At 36.6% G+C, this 21,558-nt stretch overlaps 1 non-coding gene across 1 annotated transcript; it reads left to right on the forward strand.

Moving 5' to 3' along the window:
* The first annotated feature begins 20,818 nt into the window (after positions 1-20,818).
* On the forward strand, positions 20,819-20,950 carry LOC129535334 (small nucleolar RNA SNORA51). The gene has a single exon (XR_008681608.2). It is a non-coding gene; the product is annotated as a small nucleolar RNA SNORA51 (small nucleolar RNA).
* The last annotated feature ends 608 nt before the right edge of the window (positions 20,951-21,558 follow it).

The raw sequence follows: 21,558 nt of genomic DNA on the forward strand, positions 1-21,558 counted from the left end.
CAAACAATAAAGAAAATGGCAATGGGATCATACTTATTAATAATCACCTTAAAAATAAATGGGTTGAATGCCTCAACCAAAAGACAAAGGCTGGCTGAATGGATACAAAAACAAGAACCCGATATATGTTGTCTAAAAGAGACCCAACTCATTACGAGGGACACATACAGATTGAAAGTGAAGGACTGAAAAAAGATATTCCATGCAAATAGAGACCAAAAGAAAGCAGGAGTATCAATATTCATATCAGATAAAATAGACTTTAAAACAAAGGCTGTGAAAAGTGACAAAGAAGGAAAGTATATAATGATCAAACTATCAACCCATGAAGAAGATATATAAATTATAAATATTTATGCACCCAACATAGGAGTACTGCAATATGTAAGAAAATTACTAACAAGTATGAAAAGGGAAATTAACATCAGTGCCATAATAGTGGGAGATTTTAATATCCCACTTACACTTATGGATAGGTCAACTAAAGAGAAAATTAACAAGGAAACACAAACTTTAAATGATACGATAGACCAGTTAGACCTATTTGATATCTATAGGACATTTCACCCCAAAAGGATGAATTTCACCTTTTTCTCAAGGGCACACGGAACCTTTTCCAGGATAGATCACATCCTGGGCAATAAATCTAGCCTTGGTAAATTCAAAAAAACTGAAATCATTCCAAGCATCTTTTCTGACCACAATGCAGTAAGATTACATCTCAATTACAGAAGAAAAATTTTTAAAAATGCCAACATATGGAGGCTGAACAACACGCTGCTGAATAATGAATAAACCACAGAAGAAATCAAAAGAGAAATCAAAATATGCATAGAAATGAATGAAAATGAAAACAAGACAACCCAAAACCTCTGGGACACTGTAAAAGCTGTGCTAAGGGGGATTTTCATAGCAATAGAGTCACACTTCAGGAAACAAGAATAAAGTCAACTACATAACATAAATCTATATCTAAAGAAATTAGAAAAGGAAGAAATGAAGAACCCCAGGGTTAGTAGAAGGAAAGAAATCGTAAAAATTAGGGCAGAGATAAATGCAAAAGAAACAAAAGAGACCATAGCAAAAATCAACAAAGCCAAAAGCTGGTTTTTGAGAAGGTAAATAAAATTGACAAACCACTAGCCAGACTCATCAAGAAACAAAGGGAGAAGAACCAAATCAATAAAATTAGAAATGAAAATGGATCGATCACAACTGACAACACAGAAATATAAAGGATTATTAGAGAATACTATCAACAATTATATGGCAATAAAATGAATAACCTGGAAGACATGGACAAATTCCTAGAAAAGTACAACTTTCCAAAAGTGAACCAGGAAGAAAAAGAAAATCTGAACAGACCCATCACAAGCACGGAACTAGAGGCTGTAATCAGAAACCTTCCGGCAAACAAAAGCCCAGGTCAAGACGGCTTCACAGCTGAATTCTATCAAAAATTTAGAGAAGAGATAACACCTATTCTACTCAAACTCTTCCAGAAAATTGCTGAGGAAGGGAAACTTCCAAACTCTTTCTATGAGGCCACCATCACCTTAATCCCAAAACCTGGTAAAGACCCCACAAAAAAAGAAAACTATAGGCCAATTTCACTGATGAACATAGATGCAAAATTCCTGAACAAAATTCTAGCAATCAGAATCCAACAACACATTAAGAAGATGATACATGATGACCAAGTGGGCTTTATCCCAGGAATGGAAGGATTCTTCAATATCTGCAAATCAATCAACGTAATACACCACATTAACAAACTGAAAAATAAAAATAAGATTATCTCAATAGATGCAGAGAAAGCCTTTGACAAAATTCAAAATCCATTTATGATAAAAACCCTCCAGAAAGTAGGAATAGAAGGGACATATCTCAACATAATAAAAGCTATATATGACAAACCCAGAGCAAACATTATCCTCAATGGTGAAAAACTGAAAGCATTTCCTCTAAAGTCAGGAACAAGACAAGGGTGCTCACTCTCACCACTACTATTCAACATAGTTCTGGAAGTTTTGGCTACAGCAAACAGAGCAGAAAATGACATAAAAGGAATACAAATTGGAAAAGAAGAAGTAAAACTTTCACTGTTCGCTGATGACATGATCCTCTACACCGAAAACCCTAAAGACTCTACCAGAAAACTACTAGAGCTAATCAATGAATACAGTAAAGCTGCAGGATATAAAATCAACACACAGAAATCCCTTGCATTCCTGTACACTAATAATGAGAAAATAGAAAGAGAAATTAAGGAAACTATTCCATTCACTGTTGCAATGAAAAGAATTAAATATTTAGGAATATATCTACATAAGGAAACAAAAGACTTGTACATAGAAAACTATAAAACACTAGTGAAAGTAATCAAAGAGGGCACTAATAGATGGGGAAATATACTGTGTTCATGGATTGGAAGAAAAAATATTGTGAAAATGAGTATACTACACAAAGTAATTTATATATTCAATGCAATCCCCATCAAGCTACCAACAATATTTTTCACAGAACTAGAACAAATAATCTCACAATTTGTATGGAAATACAAAAAACCTTGAATAGCCAAAGCCATCTTGAGGAAGAAGAATGGAACTGGGGGAATCAACCTGCTGGACTTCAGGCTCTATTACAAAGCCAGAGTCATCAAGACAGTATGGTACTGGCATAAAGACAGAAATATAGATCAATGGAACAAAATAAAAAGCCAAGAGATAAATCCCTGCACCTATGGACACCTTATCTTTGACAAAGGAGGCAAGAATATAAAATGGAGAAAAGACAGTCTCTTTAACAATTGCTGCTGGGAAAACTGGTCAGCCACTTTTAAAAGAATGAAACTAGAACACTTCCTAACACCATACACCCCAATAAACTCAAAATGGATTAGAGAGCTAAATGTAAGACCAGATTCTATAAAACTCCTAGAGGAGAATGTAGGCAAAACCCACTCCCACATAAATCACAGCAAGATCCTCCAAGACCCACCTTCCAGAATATTGGAAATAAAAGCAAAAATAAACAAATGGGACTTAATTAAAATCAAAAGCTTCTGCACAGCAAAAGAAACTATAAGCAAGGTGAAAAGACAGCCTTCAGATTGGGAGAAAAGAATAGCAAATGAAGCAACTGATAAAGGATTAATCTCCAAAATATACAAGCAGCTCCTGCAGCTCAATTCCAGAAGAATAAATGAACCAATCAAAAAATGGGCCAAAGAACTAAACAAACATTTCTCTAAAGAAGACATAAAGATGGCTAACAAACACATGAAAAAATGCTCAATATCCCTCATAATCAGAGAAATGCAATTCAAAACCACAATGAGATACCATTTCACACCAGTCAGAATGGCTGCTCTCCAAACGTCTACAAGAAATACATGTTGGAGAGGGTGTGGAGAGAAGGGAACCCTGTTACACTGTTGGTGGGAATGGAAACTAGTACAGCCAATATGGAGAACAGTGTGGAGATTCCTCAAAAAACTGGGAATAGAACTGCCCTATGACCCAGCAATCACACTCCTGGGCATACACACTGAGGAAACGAGAATTGAAAGAGACACATGTACTCCAATGTTCATTGCAGCACTGTTTATAACAGCCAGGACACGGAAGCAACCTAGATGTTCATCTGCAGACGAATGGATAAGAAAGCTTTGGTACATATACACAATGGAGTATTACTCAGCCATTAAAAAGAATGCATTTGAATCAGTTCTAATGATGTGGATGAAACTAGAGCCTATTGTACAGAGTGAAGTAAGCCAGAAAGAAAAACACCAATACCGTATACTAACGCATATACATGGAATTCAGAAAGATGCAAATGATAACCCTGTATACGAGACAGCAAAAAGACACAGATGTATAGAACAGTCTTTGGGACTCTGTGGGAGAGGGCGAGGGTGGGATGATTTGGGAGAATGGCATTGAAACATGTATATTATCATATGTGAAACAAATCACCAGTTCAGGGTCGATGCATATTACAGGATGCTCGGGGCTGGTGTGTGGGGATGACACAGAGGGAAGATAAGGGGAGGAGGGAGGTGGGAGGGGGGTTCGGGAAGGGGAACTCATGTACACCCGGGGCGGATTCCTGTCAATGTATGGCAAAACCAAGCAATATAATAATGTAAAATAATTAGCCTCCAATAAATTTTAAAAATATATATGTAAAGCAGGGAGCACCTGCCTGGCTCTTTTCAAGTTTTCCAAAGTAACCTTTTTTTTCTGAATTACTCTACCACAAATCTGATCACTTACTTGAGGAAACATTCTCAGGGCTTCTGAGGACAGGTAGGCCAGTGTATAGTAAGCTAGCAAATAGAAAATGTGACAGGTTGCGGGGGGTGGGGGGTGTTTTCTGAACCATTTCTTTGATAAATGCTCTACTTTTTATATCTTGCTTTGGGCTCCTACTGGTTGATACTCCCCTTCAAGAATGGCAGTGTCTAATAATTTGTTCGAATACTAGAAGAAAGTTAATCTTCTAGTAATATAAATATTGTATTACTTGGGGTTTAAACAAATATCAAACGTTCTTGAGCTATAAAAATTTCCTTCTAATATTTGTGTATGTGTGCATGTGTATTTTGAGTGTAAGGGGAACCATTCTGTAATTTCACACTTTCTCTATTAGGAAGAATCTGGAAAAAGTTAACACCAATAATTATCTTTGAAAAAATTCTACCAAAAATATTTAAACCAAAGGGTACACACATTGTTTTTCATTAACTTTGTTCTTCTTCCTGTCCAATTCTGCCTTAAACAATCAAGTTTTTATGACCTGAGTTTCACTACAAAATGTATTCCCTTTGACTTCATTAAACTATAAACAATTTTAAGGTTTAAAAAAAAAAAAAACAAAGAATGTTCCAACTACCGTACAATTGCACTTATTTCACATGCTAGAAAAATTAAGCTCAAAATCCTTCACACTAGGCTTCAGGAGTGTATGAATCAAGGACTTCCAGATGTACCAGCTGAGTTTCTAAATACAGAGGAATCGGAGACCAAATTGTCAACATTCGTTCAATCATGGAGAGAGCAAAGGAATTCCCGAAAAAGATCTGCTTCATTGACTATGTTAAAGCCTTTGACTGTGTGGATCACAACAAACTGTGAAAAATTCTTAAAGAGATGGGAGTATTAGGCCACCTTACCTGCCTACCTGTCTACTGAGAAGCCTGCATGTGGGTCAAGAAGCAACTGTTAGCACTGGACGCAGAACAATAGACTTGTTCAAAATTGGAAAAGGAGTACAAATGGGCTGTATATTTTCACCCTACTTATTTAATTTAAATGCCTATGTGGAGTATATCATGCGAAATGTTGGGCTGGATGAATCCAGCCATGGATTCCATGGATCCCATACTGGAGTCAAAATTGTTGGAAGAAATATCAACAACCTCAGTTATGCAGATGATACCACTCTAATGGCATAAAGTGAAGAGGAACTAAAAAGCTTCGTGATAAGAGTGAAAGAGGAGAGTGAAAAAGTTGACTTAAAACTCAGCATTTAAAAAACTAAGATCATGGTATCCAGTCCAATCAATTCCTTATAAATAGAAGGGGAAAGAGAGGAAGCAGTGACAATTTTACTTCCTTGGAGCTTCAAAATCACTGTTCAGGGGACTGTAGCCATAAAATTAAAAGACTATTGCTCCTTGGATGGAAAGCTATGACAAACCTAGTGTTCGTGTTTGCTATATTGCTTCAATTGTATCCAAATCTTTACAACCCTATGGACTGTAGTCCTCCTGGCTCTTCTGCCTATGGGATTCTTCAAGCAAGGAAACTAGAGTGGGTTGCTATGCCCTCCTCCAGAGTGACAAACCTAGAACATCGTATTAAATAGTAAAGACATCATTTTGCTAACAAAGATCCATATACTCAAAGCTATAATGGTTCCAGATGTCATTTTGGATATGAGAGTCAGACCATAAAGAAGGCTGAGTGCTGAGGAATTGACATTTTCAAATTGTAATGCTAAAGCAAAATCTTGAGAGTCTCCTGCACAGTAAGGAGATCAAACCAGTCAAGCCTAATGGAAATCAACTCTGAATATTCATTGGAAGGACTGATGCTGAGGTTCCAATTCTTTGTCCACCTGATGCAAAGAGCCAACACATTGGAAAAGATCCTGATACTGTGAACAGTTGAAGGCAAAAGGAGAAAGGGGCAAAAGAGGATGAGATAGATAGCATCACCAACTCAATGGACATGAATTTGAGCAAACTCCCAGAGATAGTGGAGCACAGAGGATCCTGGCATGATGCTGTCCATGGGGTCAGAAAGCTTCTGACACAACTTAGTGACTGAACAATAGCAACGTTAAAAGTGAGAAAATTAACTTTATATTGACATCCTTAAAAATTACCTGTGGTGGGTAATCAAAGTCAGTATCTATAATCATAAGACCCAACCAATCCATTCTAAAGGAGATCAGTCCTGGGTGTTCATTGGAAGAACTGATGCTAAAGCTGAAGCTCCAATACTTTGGTCACCTCATGAGAAGAGTTGACTCACCGGAAAAGACTCTGATGCTTGGAGGGATTGGGGGCAGGAGGAGAAGGGGACGACAGAGAACGAGATGGCTGGATGGCATCCCCGACTCGATGGAGGTGAGTTTGAGTGAACTCCGGGAATTGGTGACGGACAGGAAGGCCTGGCATGCTGTGATTCATAGGGTCGCAAAGAGTCAGACGTGACTGAGCGACTGAACTGAACTGAACTGATGTTGATATAATGTACACTTGATATGATATGTTAAGAACATCACTTCATCTCTTTGGTATTCATACCCTCAAACCATAAATATTGTCTAACCATGAGAAAAAGTCAAGATGAAAAGTCATTGTAAACAATCTACAACACAAGTTTCCAGCACTTAGAATTCTTAGAGTCATCAAAAAAAAAAAGCTTGAGAAGCCATCACATACTGAAGGAGCCTAAGGAGACATGACTATTAAATGTAATGTGGTGTCCTGTATGAGATAACAGAAGAGGAAATAAAGCCATTAGGTAATTACTAAGGAAATTCACATAGATTTTATATAATAATAGTGCATCAATATTGTTTCGTTAACTGTAACAATTGTACCATATTAATGCAAGGGGCTAGCAATAGCAAAAATTGGGTGCAAGGTATGTAGAAATTTTCTATCCTATCTCTGCAAATTTCGTAAATCTAAAACTATTCTCACATTTTTTAAAAAAAATATATTAGGTATCATTGACCAGACTTTTTACCTGGGGATCTAGATAAGAACCACTTTCTGCCAATTATAATATTTGTTTGAGATTTAATAAGCTGAAGTTAGAAGTTACCTTCCCATTTCTGTTGGCAAGCACAGTTGTGGAGATATTAGGTTTTTCATGGAAGACCCACTCCAGGTTTAGGTCATGAGATTCATGGTTGTCAGGAGGCAGTCATAATGGTAATCCTGCTGATGGTGGTCACCTAATCATGGATCCCTGTTTCCTGATTATATCAACCCAGCAATGTATTCAGGAGACCAACAAGTTCACTAAAGTCTAACTGAATCTCTACCTTTCTGATTATGCAAGTTATGATTATGCATACTATTTTTTTTAATGAAGGTGTTTGTTGCTCACTCATGCTCACCTCTTTGCAATCCCATGGACTGTAGCCCACCAGGCTCCTCCATCCATGGAGTTCTCTAGGCAAGAATATTGGAGTGGGTATCCATTCTCTTCTCCAGGGAATCTTCTTGACCAATGGATTGAACCTGGGTCTCCTGCATTGGAGGCAGATTATTTATTATATGAGCCACCAGGTTTTTTTTTTTTTTACATTATTGAGTCCTGTAGTTTTAGTGAAAGCTTAGGCATCAAGTCTCTCCATAAATATATTAGGCACTCAGTTTCTTAAATTAAATATATTTTTGCTTACAATATTTAAATATGTTCTTTTATTTCTTCACCTAAAACTTGAGTAGTACAGAGTATATTACAATTGATAAAGCAATCTGTGCCTTGCTCTGAGTTATAAGGCTGTGAGGGAATAGGTATCTTCTTTTATAACAATTGTGAACATTCACCAAGAAAAATTTTATGCATTGGAGAGAGGTGGAGACAAGATGGCAGAGAAAAGCATGAGCTCATTTCCTCTCATCAAGACACCAAAATCATAAATAGCTGCTCAAAAACCATTGACAAAAAAAAATGCTCAACTACAAAAAAGGATACCCTACATCAAAAGACAAACAACAAGATGGTAGGGGGGCACACTGTGATAAAAGCAAATTTTATATACACTTGACAGGTGACCCACAAAATGAACAATAATTATATTGTAGGGTTTCTATTATAGGATAGAAAGTTCTGAGCCTCACTTTAGACTCCCATTGGGAGTCATTGGGAGGATGAGCCCCTAGGTATCTGGTTTTGAAGACCAGCAGGATATAGGAATTCCAAAAGACAAGCAAATAGAAACTGGACTATTGGAGAGTACATACAAGGTTTCATGTGAACCAGAACCCAAGGGAAAAAACAGTGACCTCATGAGAGTTTAGGACAGACTTACCTACTTGTATTGGAGGGTCTCCTGCTGAAGCAAGGCACAGTTGATTCTCTGCAGAAACAAAGAAACTGGTGGTAGTTCTGGGGAGTACTTATTGTAGTGAGCCCTGTTGGAGACTGCTATTTTCTCACCAAGACTGGGACATTTCAGGCAAAACAACCAATACGGTGAGAACAAAATACCAACCATCATAAGCTTATTATAGTCTTCCGTAGCCTAAAGCTGTCTGCTAACCACATCCCTTGACTCAACCCTGCCCCCCAGAGAGAAAAGACCCAGCTCCATCCACCAGTGGGAATAAAACAGTCCCTCCCACCAGGAAGCCTGGACAAGCCCCTGGAGATCAGACTTATGAACCAGGAAGTAGACAATAGAAGTAAGAAGAACTACAACCCTGCAACATGAGGAATGAAAACTGCAATCACAGAAAATTAGATAAAATGAAATTACAGAGGAATATATCCCAAAGGAAGAAGCAAGAGAAGAAGAGAAACTAAGTGAAGTGGAGATAGGCTGTTTACCCCCAAAATAATTAAGGGTAATGATAGTACTTCAGTACTCTTGCCTGGAGAATCCCAGGGACAGAGGAGCCTAGTTGGCTGCTGTATATGGGGTCGCACAGAGTTGGACACGACTGAAGCGACTTAGCAGCAGAAGCAATGATAGTAAAGTTAAAGCAAAATATCAATAAAGAATGGAGGTACAGATTGAGTGCAGAGTTCATACAAGAAATGTTTAGGGAAGAGTTAGAAGATCTAAAGAAAAAAGAGATGAACAATAAAAGAGTGAAATGAAAAGTACACTAGAACAAAAAAGTAGCAGAATACATGAGACAGAAGAATGGAAAAGTAGCTGGAAGACAGAATGGTGGAAATCACTGCCAAGAAACAGGATCTCTGTAACAGGCTAGAGACATGGGGGTTGGGAGGGAGGTTCAAGCCAGAAGGGACATGTGCACACTTATGGCAAATTCATGTTGATGTATGGCCAAAATCAAACCAATATTGTAAAGCAATTATCCTTCAATTAAAATAAATAAATTAAAGTAAAGGATGAAAAGAAATGAGGGCTACCTAAGATTTGAGACAACATTAAATGTGTCAACATTTGAATTACAGGCATCTCAGAAGGAGAACATAAGTACCTGAAAAAATATTTGCAGAAACAATAGACAAAAATGTCCCTAACATGGGAAAGGAAAGAGTAATCCCAGTCCAAGAAGTGCAGAAAGTCTCAGGCAGGATAAACACAAGGAGGATCATGATGAGACAGTGTTCAAATTAACAAAAATTAAAAACAAAGAAAAATATAAAAGCAACAAGGGTAAAGAAACAAATAAGGTACAAGGGAACTCCCACAAATTTATCAACTGAGTTTTCAGCAGAAAATCTACAACAAAGAGGGTATTGGCATGATATATTTAGTGAGATAAATGGAAAGAACCTAAAACAAAGAATACTTTATACAACAAGGCTCTCATTCAGATTTTATGAAGAAATCAAAAGCTATACATACAGACAAGAAAAAGCTAAAAGAATTTAGCACCACCAAACCAGATTTACAATAAATGCTAAAGGAAGTTATCTAGACAGAAAGAAAGTTCGCAACTAGAAACAAGAAAATTACAAATGGAAAAGTTCATTGGTAAAAGCAAGCAGTAAAGACAGGAAATTATATGCACATAAATACGTTATCAAAACTAGCAACCATGAGAAGAGGAGAGTGCAAAAGCAGGATACTGGAAATGCACTTGATATTGAGACCAATAAGTTTAATTGATCTTGTTTATATATAGACTGCTATATCAAAACCTCAAGGAACCACAAACCAGAATCCTTCAATAGACACACACACACACACACACAAAAGAAAGTGGAATTCAAACACAATACTAAAGTTAGTCATCAAATCACAAGAGAAGAGAACAAAAGAGGAAGGAGAATAAAAAGGTCAACCAAAAAGAAAGAAAAAAAAAAATTTCTAGAATGGTAATAAAAACATGTATGTCAACAATTACATTAAATGTATGGATTATATGTTACAATCAAAAGACTGGTTGAATGGATACAAAAACAATACCTTTATATATGTTGTCTACAAGATACCCACTTCAGATCTAGGGGCACATACACACTGAGAGTAAGGGAATGGAAAAAGGTATTCCATGCCAATGGAAATCAAAGGAAAGCTGGAGAGTAGCAATCAGTTCAGTTCAGTCATTCAGTCGTGTCTGATTCTGTGACCCCATGGACTGCAGCATACCAGCCTTCCCTATCCATCACCAACTCCTGGAGCCTGCTCAAACTCATGTCCAGATTAGCAATACTCATATTAAAAAAGAAAGCAACATGAAAGACTGTTACAAGAGACAAAGAATAAAACTGCATATTGATTAAGGGAACAATCCAAGAAGTTATAACAATTGTATATATATACAGACCCAAAATAGAACCACCTCAATATATGACAAATACTAACAGTCATAAATGGAAAAACTGACAGTAATGAAATAATAGTGGAAGGCCTTCACATCCCAATTGCATCCATGGAGAGATCCTCCAGACAGAAAAGCAATAAAGAAACAAAAGCCTTAAATGCCATATTAGATCAGATGGAATTAACTGATATTAGAAGAGCATTCCATCAGAAAGCAGCAGACACACATTCTTGTCAAGCTCATGTGAAACATTCTCCAGGATTGATCACATACTGGACCACAAATTAAGACTCAGGAACTCGAGGAGGTAATAGTTGAAAATTTCCCTAAAATGGGGAAGGAAATAATCACCCAAGTTCAAGAATCCCAGAGAGTCCCAAACAGGATAAACCCAAGGTGAAATACCCCAAGACACATAATAATCAAATTAACAAAGATCAAACACAAAGAACAAATATTAAAAACAGCAAGGGAAAACCAACAAATAATACACAAGGGGATCCCCATAAGGATAACAGCTGATCTTTCAATAGAAACTCTTCAGGTCAGGTGGGAATGGCGGGCATTCTTAAAGCATTGAAAGAAAATAACCTACAGCCCAGATTACTGTACCCAGCAAGGATATGATTCAAATATGAAGGAGGAACCAAAAGCTTTACAGACAAGCAAAAGCTGAGAGAATCCAGCATCACCAAATGAGTTCTCCAACAAATGCTAAAAGAACTTCTCTAGACAGGAAACACAGAAAGGGTTTATAAACTCGAACCCAAAACAATAAAGTAAATGGCAAACGGATGATACTTATTAATAATTACCTTAAATGTAAATGGGTTGAATGCCCCAACCAAAAGAAAAAGCCTTGCTGAATGGAACAAAAACAGGACTGATATATATGTTGTCTACAAGAGACCCACCTCAAAACAAGGGACACATACACATTGAAAGTGAAGGGCTGGAAAAAGATATTTCACCCAAATAGAGACCAAAATAAAGTAGGAGTAGATGGGCTTCCCTGGTGGCTCAGAGGTTAAAGCATCTGCCTCCAATGCGGGAGACCCGGGTTCGATCCCTGGGTCGGGAAGATCCCCTGGAGAAGGAAACGGTAACCCACTCCAGTATTCTTGCCTGGAGAATCCCATGGACGGAGAAGCCTGGTAGGCTACAGTCCATGGGGTCGCATAGAGTCAGACACGACTGAGCGACAGAACAGAACAGAACAGAACAGCAATACTCATATCAGATAAAATAAACTTTAAGACAAAGGCTGTGAAAAGAGAAAAAAAGGACACTACATAATGACCAAAGGATCAATCCAAGAATAAGATTAAACAGTTATAAATATATATGCACCCAACATAGGAGCACCACAATATATAAGACAAGTACTAACAAGCATGAAAGGGAAATAAACAATAAAACAATAAGAGTGGGAGACTTTAATACCCCACTCACAACTATGGATTGATCAACTAAACAGAAAATTGGCAAGAAAACACAAACGTTGAAAGATACAATAGACCAGTTAGACCTAATAGATATCTATAGGACATTTCACCCCAAAAGGATGAATTTCACCTTCTTCTCAAGCGCACACAGAACCTTCTCCAGGATAGATCACACCCGGCGCCATAAATCTAGCCTTGGTAAATTCAAAAAAGTTGAAATCATCGCAAGCATCTTTTCTGACCACAATGCAATAAGACTAGATCTCAATTACAGGAGAAAAACTATTAAAAATTCCAACATATGGAGGCTGAACAACACGCTGCTGAATAACCAACAAATTATAGAAGAAATCAAAAAAGAAATAAAAATATGCATAGAAACAAATAAAAAAAAAACCCAAAAAACACAACAACCCAAAACCTGTGGGACACTGTAAAAGCAGCGCTAAGGGGAAGGTTCATAGCAATACAGGCATACCTCAAGAAACAAGAATAAAGTCAATTAAATAAACTAAATCTACACCTAAAGCAAGTAGAAAAGGTACAAATGAAGAACCCCAGGGTTAGTAGAAGGAAAGAAATCTTAAAAACTAGGGCAAAAATAAATGCAAAAGAAAGAAAAGAAACCGTAGCAAAAATCAATAAAGCCAAAAGCTGGTTCTTTGAGAAGGTAAATGAAATTGAGAAACCACTAGCCAGACTCATCAAGAAACAAAAGGGAGAAAAACTAAATCAATAAAATTAGAAATGAAAATAGAGAGATCATAAATGACAACACAGAAATACAAAGGATCATAAGAGACTACTATCAGCAATTATATGCCAATAAAATGGACAACTTGGAAGAAATGGACAAATTCTTAGAAAAGTACAAATTTTCAAAACTGAACCAGGAAGAAATAGAAAATCTTAACAGACCCATCCCAAGCACGGAAATGGAAACTGTAATCAGAAATCTTCCAGCAAAAAAAAGCTCAGGTCCAGACAGCTTCACAGCTGAATTCTACCAAAAATTTAGAGAAGAGCTAATGCCTATCATACTCAAACTCTTCCAGAACATTGCAGAGGAAGGTAAACTTCCAAACTCTTTCTATGAGGCCACCATCACCCTAATACCAAAACCTGACAAAGATGCCACAGAAAAAAGAAAACTACAGGCCAATATCACTGATGAGCATAGATGCAAAAATCCTGAACAAAATTCTAGCAATCAGAATCCAACAACACATTAAAAAGATCATACATCATGACCAAGTGGGCTTTATCCCAGGGATGCAAGGATTCTTCAATATCCGCAAGTCAATGTAATACACCATATTAACAAATTGAAAGATAAAAACGATATGATTATCTCAATAGATGCAGAGAAAGCTTTCGACAAAATTCAACATTCATTTATGAACAAAACCCTCCAGAAAGCGGGAATAGAAGGAGCATTCCTTAGCATAATAAAAGCTATATATGACAAACCCACAGCAAACATTATCCTCGATGGTGAAAAGTTGAAAGCCTTTCCCCTAAAGTCAGGAACAAGACAAGGGTGCCAACTCTCACCATTACTATTCAACACAGTTTTGGAAGTGTTGGTCACAGCAATCAGAGCAGAAAAAGACATAAAAGGAATCCAAATCAGAAAAGAAGAAGTAAAACTCTCACTGTTTGAAGATGACATGATCCTCTACACAGAAAACCCTCAAGATTCTACCAGAAAATTACTAGAGCTAATGAATGAATATAGTAAAGTTGCAGAATATAAAATCAACAAACAGAAATCCCTTGCATTCCTATACACTGAGAAAAAAGAGAAAATTACTACAGCTAATGAATGAATATAGTAAAGTTGCAGAATATAAAATCAACAAACAGAAATTCCTTGCATTCCTATACAATGAGAAAAAAGAGAAATTAAGGAAACAATTCCATTCACCATTGCAACGAAAAGAATAAAATACTTAGGAATATATCTACCTAAAGAAACAAAAGAACTATATATATAAAACTATAAAACACTGGTGAAAGAAATCAGAGAGGACATTAATAGATGGAGAAATATACCGTGTTCGGGGATTGGAAGAATAAATATTGTTAAAATGAATATATTACCCAAAGTAATTTATAGTTTCAATGCAATCCCTATCAAGCTACCAATGGTGTTTTTCACAGAGCTAGAATAATTAATTTCACAATTTGTATGGAAATACAGAAAACCTCGAATAACCAAAGCAATCTTGAGAAAGAAGAATGGAATTGGGGGAATCAACCTGCTGGACTTCAGGCTCTACTACAAAGCCACAGTCATCAAGACAGTATGGTACTGACATAAATACAGAAATATAGATCAATGGAACAAAATAAAAAGCTGAGAGATAAATCCATGCACCTATGGGCACTTTATCTTTGGCAAAGGAGGCAAGAATATTCAATGGAGAAAAGACAATCTCTTTAACAAGTGGTGCTGGGAAAACTGGTCAACCCCTGGTAAAGGAATGAAACCAAAACACTCCCTAACACCATACATAAAAATAAACTCAAAATGGATTAAAGATATAAACGTAATACCAGAAACTATAAAACTCCTAGAGGAGAACATAGGCAAAACACTCTCTGACATAAACCACAGCAGGATCCTCCATGACCCACCTCACAGAATATTGAAATAAAAGCAAAATTATACAAATGGGACCTAATTAAAATCAAAAGCTTCTGCACAGCAAAGGAAACTGTAAGCAAGGTGAAAAGACAGCCTTCAGAATGGGAGAAAATAATAGCAAATGAAGCAACTGACAAAGGATTAATCTAAAAAATATACAAGCATCTCCTGCAGCTCAATTCCAGAAAAATAAATGACCCAATCAAAAAATGGGCCAAAGAACTAAACAGATATTTCACCAAAGAAGACATACAGATGGCTAACAAACACATGAAAAAAATGCTCAACATCACTCAGATTCAGAGAAATGCAAATCAAAACCAAAATGAGGTACCATTTCACACCAGTCAGAATGGCTGCTATCCAAATGTCCACAAGCAATAAATGCTGGAGAGGGTGTGGAGAGAAGGGAACCCTCTTACACTGTAGGTGGGAATGGAAACTGGTACAAACACTATGAAGAACAGTGTGGAGATTCCTTAAGAAACTGGAAATAGAACTGACATACGATCCAGCAATCGCTCTCCTGGGCATACACGCTCAGGAAACCAGAATTGAAAGAGACACATGGACTCCAGTGTTCATTGCAGGACTATTTATAATAGCCAGGACATGGAAACAACCTAGATGTCCATCTGTAGACGAATGGATAAGAAATCTGTGGTTTGTATACACAGTGGTGTATTACTCAGCAATTAAAAAGGATACATTGAATCAGTTCTAATGAGGTGGATTAAACTGGAGCCTATTATACAGAGTGAAGTAAGCCAGAAAGAAAAACACCAATACAATATACTAACGCGTATATATGGAATTTAGCAAGATGGTAACGATAACGCTGTATACGAGACAGCAAAAGAGACACAGATGTATAGAACAGTCTTTTGGACTCTGTGGGAGAGGGTGAAGGTGGGATGATTTGGGAGAATGGCATTGAAACATGTATATTATCATATGTGAAATGAATCTCCAGCCCAGGTTTGATGCATGATACAGGATGCTCGGGGCTGGTGTACTTGGATGAACCAGAGGGATGGGATGGGGAGGGAGGTGGAAGGGGGGTTTTAGATGGGGAACACATGTACACCCGGGGCAGATTCATGTCAATGTATGGCAAAACCAATACAATCATGTAAAGTAATTAGCCTCCAATTAAAATAAATAAATAAATAAAAAGACTCAGTAAATTCAAGAAAATTGAAATCATATTGAATATCTTTTCTGAACAAAATTCATTAAAATTAGAAATCAACTACAAGAAAAAAATTAAAACTAAAACACAAAGATGTGGAGGCTAAACAGTATTCAATTAAACAACCAATAGATCACTAAAGAAATAGAAAAAGGAAATAAAAAAACAATACCTAGAGTCAAATAAAAATGAAAACACAATGATCCAAAACCTATGAAACAATGTAAAGGCAGTTCTAAGACAGAAGTTTATAGAAATGCCATCATAGCCAAGAAACAAGAAAAATCCCAAATAAACAGCATAAACTTTCATCTAAAGAAACTAGAGAAAGAACAATCATAACCTAAAGTGAATAGAAACAAAAGAAGTCATAAAAGCCAGAGCAGGAATAAATGAAATAGGGAAGAAATCAGTAGCAAAGATCAATGAAACCAAAAGTTGGTTCTTTGAGAAGATACACAAAATTGATAAACATTTAGTCAGACTCAAATAAAAAAGAGAAAGAACTCAATTCAATGAAATTAGAAATGAAAAAACAAATTACACCACAGAATTACAAAGGATTATGAGACAACTACAAGCAACAATACACAAATAAAATAAACAACCTAGAAGAAATGGATAATTTCTTAGAAAGGTACAACCTTCCAAGTTGCAACCAAGAAGAAATAGAAAATAAGAATAGACTAATCACAAGTACTGATATTGAAACTGAATTAAAAATACCATCAAACCAAAATCCAGGACCATATGGCTTCATAAGGTTAATCTGTCAAACATTTACAGAAGATTTGAGATGTATCCTGATTAAATTCTTCCAAAAATCTGCAGAAGAATAACTCCCAAGCTCATTCTATGAGGTCATGTTCATCCCAATAGCAAACCCAGAGATACTACACATACACACACACAAAAAGAAAATTATAAGCAATATAACTGATGAATATAGACATAAAAACCTTAACAAAACTAGCAAATTGAGTCCAACAACACATTAAAATGTGTTGGGGGATTTATCCCAGGGATGCAAGGGTTTTACAATATCTGTAAATCAAACAAAATGATACACCATATCAATAAATTGAAGAATAAAGCCATATGATCATATCAATAGGTACAGAAAACGTTTTGACAAAATACAAACCCATGTATGACAAAAAGCTCTCTAAAAAATGGGCATAGATGGAACATACCTCAACAGAATAAAGGCCATATATGACAAACCCATAGGAAACATCATTCTCATTTGTGAAAATGAAAGCACTTCATCCAAGGTTAAGAATAATACAAGGATGTCCACTCTCACCACTTTTATTCAACATAGGTTTGGAAATCCTAGCCATCAGGATCAGAGAAGAAAAACAAGTAAAAGAAATTCAAATTGGAAAAGAAGTAGTCAAACTATCATTGTTTTCCAATGACATAATCAGTTAAGTTCAGTCAGTCATGTACGACTCTTTGTGACCCCATGGACTGCAGCAAGCCAGGTTTCTCTGTCCATCACCAATTCCTGGAGCTAGCTTAAGCTCATGTCCATCAACTTGGTGAAGTCATCCAACCATCTCATCCTCTGTCATCCCCTTCTACTCCTTTCAATCTCTCCCAGCTTCAGGGTATTTTCCAAAGAAAGAGTTCCTTGCATCAGGTAGCCAAAGTATTGGAGCTTTGGCTTCAGAATAAGTCCTTCCAATTAATATTCAGTGTTAATTTCCTTTACAATGGACTGGTTTGACCTCCTTGCTTTCCAAGAGATTCTGAGGAGTCTTATCCAATACCAGAACTTAAAGAGCATCAATTTTTTGGAATTCAGCTTTTATTATGGTTCAACTCTCACATCCATACATGACTACTGGAAAAAACAAAGCTTTGACTAGACAGAACTTGTTGGCAAAGTAATGCCTCTGCTTTTTAATATGCTGCCTAGGTTGATCATAGCTTTTCTTCCAAGGAGCAAGCATTTTTAAATTTCATGGCTGCAGTCACCATCTACAGTGATTTTGGAGACCAAGAAAATAAAGTCACTGTTTCCATTGTTTCCCCATCTATTTGCCATGAAGTGATGGGACCAGATGTCAAGATCTGAATGATGAGTTTTCAGCCAGCTTTTCCACTCTCTTCTTTCACTTTCACCAAGAGGCTTTTTAGTTCTTCTTTGCTTTCTGCCATAAGGGTGATGTTATCTACATATCTGAAGTTATTGATATTTCTACCGGCAATCATGATTCCAGCTTGTGTTTCGTTCAGTCCTGCATTTCATATGATGTACTCTGCATTTAAGTTAAATAAGCAGGGTGACAATATACAGCCTTGATGTACTCTTCTCCCAATTTTAAACCCGTCCACTGTTTCATGTCCAATTCTAACTGTTGCTTTTTGACCTGCATACAGGTTTATCAGAAGGCAGGTAAGGGTGTCTGTTATTCCCATCTCTTGAAGAATTTTTCCAGTTTGTTGTGATCCACACAGTCAAAGGCTTTTGTGTATTGAATGAAGCAGAAGTAGATGTTTTTCTGGAATTCTCTGACTTTTGCTGCGATCCAACAGATGTTGGCCATTTGATTCCTCTGTCTTTTCTAAATCCAGCTTGAACATCTGGGAGTTCTTGGTTCACATACTGTTGAAGCCTAGCTTGGAAAATTTTGAGTGTTACTTTTCTAGTGTGAGATGAGTGCAATCATGTGGCAGTTTGAACAATCTTTGTTATTGCCTTTCTTTGGGGTTGGAATAAAAAATGACTTTTTCCATTCCTTTGGTTACTGCTGAGTTTTCCAAGTTTGTTGGCATATTGAGTGCAGCATTTTCACAGCATCATCTTTTAGGATTTTAAGTAGCTCAACTGGAATTCCATCACCTCTACTAGCTTTGCTCATAGTGATGCTTCCTAAGGGTCACTTAACTTCACATTCCATGATGTTTGGCTCTAGGTGGTGACCACACCTCTGTGGTTATCTGAGTCATTAATATCTTTTTTGTATAGTTCTTCTATGTATTCTTGCCAGCCCTTCTTAGTGTCTTCTGCTTCTGTTAGGTCCATACCATTTCTGTCCTTTATTGGACAGATGACATGATAGTATACATATACAATCTTAGTGATGCCACCAGAAAACTATGAGAGCTCATCAATGAATTTGCTTACATTTCAGGGTACAAAATTAATACATAATATTAATGTGCATTCCTATATACTAATAACAAAAGATCATAAAGTGAAATTAAGCAAACTATTCAATTTAAAGTTTCATCAAAAATAAAATTTCTAGGAATAAATCTACCGAAGGTAACAAAACAATCTGTATGCATGAAACTATAGGAGATGGATGAAAGAAATTAAAGATGATACTAAAAGTTGGAGATATACATCTTGTTCTTGGATTGGAAGAATCATGTTTGTCAAAATGAACATATTACTCAAAGCAATCTACAATGCAGTCTCTAGCATATCACCAATGGCATTTTCCACGGAATTAGAACAAAAAATTTACAATTTGTATGGAAACAGAAAAGACCACAAATAGCCAAATGAAACTTGAGAAAGAAAAGCAGACTGAAAGAATCAGGCCCCTTGACTTCAGACTACACTACAAAGGTACAGTTATTAAAACTGTATGGTGCTATCGGAAAACAATGGAAACATAGATCATTGGAACAAGATAGACATTGTAGAGATAAACTCAAGCACCTATGAACATCTAATCTATGACAAGGAGGCAATAAAGTACAATGGAGAAAAGACTGCAAGTGCTGCTAGAATAAATGGACAGCTACACACACAAAAAAATAATGAAATTAAAATAGTCTCTAATACCATACACAAAAGTAAATTTAAGTTGGGTTAAAAACCTACATGTAAGACAGCATACTATAAGATTCTTATGGGAAAATAATGGCAGAACACTGTGGCATAAACCACAGAAAGATCTTTTTGATCCACCTCATAGAGTAATAAAAAATAAAAACAAAAATAAACAAATGGAACCTATTTGAACTTAAGGAATTTGCACAGCAAATTAAACTGTTTACAAAATAGAAAGACAATTCTGAATGGGAGAAACTGTTTGCAAATGAAGCAATTAACAATGGGTTAATCACCAAAGTATACAAACAGCCCATGCAACTCAATTATAAAACAAAACAAAACAAAAAAACAACAACCCAATCAAAAAATGGGCAAAAGATGTAAATATACATTTTCCAAAGAAGACATACAGATGGATAAAATGCATAAGAAAAGTTTTTACTTTCAATAATTATTAGAGAAATGCAAATAAAAAACTGCAATGAGGTATCTATCACCTAACATCAATCAGAATGGTCATCACCATAATATCTACAAAAGAAAAAAAAAAAAGAATTCTGAGAGAATGTGGAGAAAAGGCACCTTCTTATGCTGGGGGTGTGAATGTAAATTGGTACAGCCACTGTGGAGAACTGGATGAAGGTGCCTTAGAAAACTAAACGTAGAGCTGCCATTTGATCTAGCAACTCGGTATTTATCTGGAGAAAACTGTGATTCAAAAAGATACATGCACACCAGCCTCCTGATGCTTACCACAGGCTGTGTTCTTACACTGTATAGAAAGAGGAGGCAGAGTAAACCCACCCCATATACAACTCAGACAAGGAAGGCCCTGTGCCTTGTCTGTATTGTGATTGGGAGGACATGGAGTAGAGGGAAAGAAAAGGAAAAAATAAAGATACATATATCCCAAAGTTCATTGCTCTACTATTGACAACAACTAGCACATGGAAGAAACCTAAATGTTCATTAACAAATGAATAGATAAAGACAATTTGGTACATATTTGAAATGAAATATTACTCACCTTTAAACAAGAATGAAATAATACCATTTGTAGTAACACAGATGGGCCTAGCGATTGTCTTACTGTGTGAAGTCAGACAGTTCAGTTAAGTCATTCCGTCCTGTCCGACTCTTTGAGACCCCATAAACTGCACAATGCAAGGCCTCCCTGTCCATCACCAACTCCCGGAGATTACTCAAACATATGTCCAGTGAGTTGATGATGCCATCCAACAATCTCATTCTCTTTGGGCCCTTTTTCCTCCTGCTTTCAATCTTTCCCAGCATCAGGGTATTTTCCAATGAGTCAGATCTTCATATCAGGTGGCCAAAGTATTGGATTTTCAGCTTCAGCATCAGTGCTTCCAATGAATATTCAGGACTGGCTTCCTTAAGGATGGAATGGATAGATCACCTTGTTGCCCAAGGGACTCTAAAGAGTCTTCTCCAACATCACAGTTCAAAAGCATC

The sequence above is a fragment of the Moschus berezovskii genome, chromosome X (assembly GCF_049115385.1).
Source record: "Moschus berezovskii isolate FMDL1 chromosome X, NW_MosBer_1.0, whole genome shotgun sequence".
Classification (NCBI taxonomy): Eukaryota; Metazoa; Chordata; class Mammalia; order Artiodactyla; family Moschidae; genus Moschus; species Moschus berezovskii.